The following is a 1,553-nucleotide window of genomic DNA, read 5'->3' as shown; positions in this document are numbered from 1 at the left end:
TAACTAACAGTCCTGGACTGTTATTGATTTGCTTTAAGCCCAGGGCTAATATTGACCCAGCTTGAAGGTGCTACAGAAGGCGGGTCCCATTGGAGGAGTGTGGGAAACATTTTGACCTTCAGGGGTCTGGAAAGAGCTATTGTCTTAGAGATGGGCATCTTGTTAGTGCCTTTCCAAACTCTTTAATGGGCAACTGTAGTAATTTCAGAAGACCAGGGACTTCATAAGATAGTATTAGAATGGGAGAGCTATGACATCTAGGATCTACCTCCTCAGTGTCTTGAAGACATGTAATTAGGTTTGCTAAAAAGACGAGGATTGAAATGGAAAAAGTTGGCAAATGTTAGTACGTATTCAGAACTATGGGACATCATAGCCACCTCTTCCCAACCTGAGGGAAGAAGACCTAACATTTCAAAAATGTTCACTATGCCCAGGCACTTAGTATGTAATTTTGCATGGGTTTCACAGCAATCTTCTGAGATGGGTGGTATCATCATTAATTTATGGATAGAAGATAGATTAGGTATTTTGCCCAAGAACCCAGCTAGTAAGAGGGATTCCATCCCCAGTCTATATGACAATAGATTGCTCTTCCATTATACACTGTGGCTGTGTACAACTGGGCAAGGCAAGCCAGCTTTATTTACTGTGAGATGAAGACATCAATGGCCAGGGCCTCATTGCAGCACCGCCTCTAAATCTGACTGCAAAGAAAAAGAAAACATGGAAAGGGAGCTGTTGTTTTCTGTTTTCCCAAGGGACCCCAACCCAAGCCATTGATGCATTCAGAATTCCCAGGCAAGCCAGACTCAGGGTGACTATGAACCTTTCAACCTGTGTTTCATTCCTACTGATTAAGATCATGTTATTCATTGCCTTTGATTTTTTATTTTTTTTAACATCACAGCAGCCAAGTTTTTTGTTTGTTTGTTTTTTTAAATAAAAACACAATCTAGGGCTTGGGTCCCAAAAGTTTAATATGTTTTGTCCTGTCAGATTATCTGTTTCCTCTTCAATTTATTTGTGATGTAAACCTCACCCCATTTCTGCTCTGATCCTGGGACTGTGCCCAGAAATGTGTATGTCAACACATTTCTAAAGGCAATGATAAGGATCACAATTTTAACAAAAACTTAAACACCTCAAACAAACCCAGCCTCCCCACACCCCTTTCCCCAGTGGCTTATTAAAATCAACTGAAGTCAAAACCATAGCAAATGTGCCTTTTTCAAATTTACCTCAAGGCAGATGAAATGGCCAGACATTTGCCTTTTAGGGTTGCCCTAAGAAGAGCTAACAAAAAGGGTGACAGCCCTTAAACAGTTGCTTAGGGAGGAGGACATCTGCCTCTGTTTTACCAGCTATTCAGTGCTCAGGCCTTGCCTTGAAAAGAGCATGTGGGGCTGGGCAGCAATAGTTCTCAGGCAGCCAGTTGTTATATGGCTTTTGTCTTAACGAAGCCACCCATTACTGTAGAGCCATAACTCGCAGGAAGCCAGCTGTCAGGGCTACGGCGCAGGCCCCTCTGGGTGGGAGGCAAGGGGAGAGAA

Source organism: Eschrichtius robustus, chromosome 7 (assembly GCF_028021215.1).
Source record: "Eschrichtius robustus isolate mEscRob2 chromosome 7, mEscRob2.pri, whole genome shotgun sequence".
Classification (NCBI taxonomy): domain Eukaryota; kingdom Metazoa; phylum Chordata; class Mammalia; order Artiodactyla; family Eschrichtiidae; genus Eschrichtius; species Eschrichtius robustus.
Note: the sequence above shows the minus strand (reverse complement) of the source record.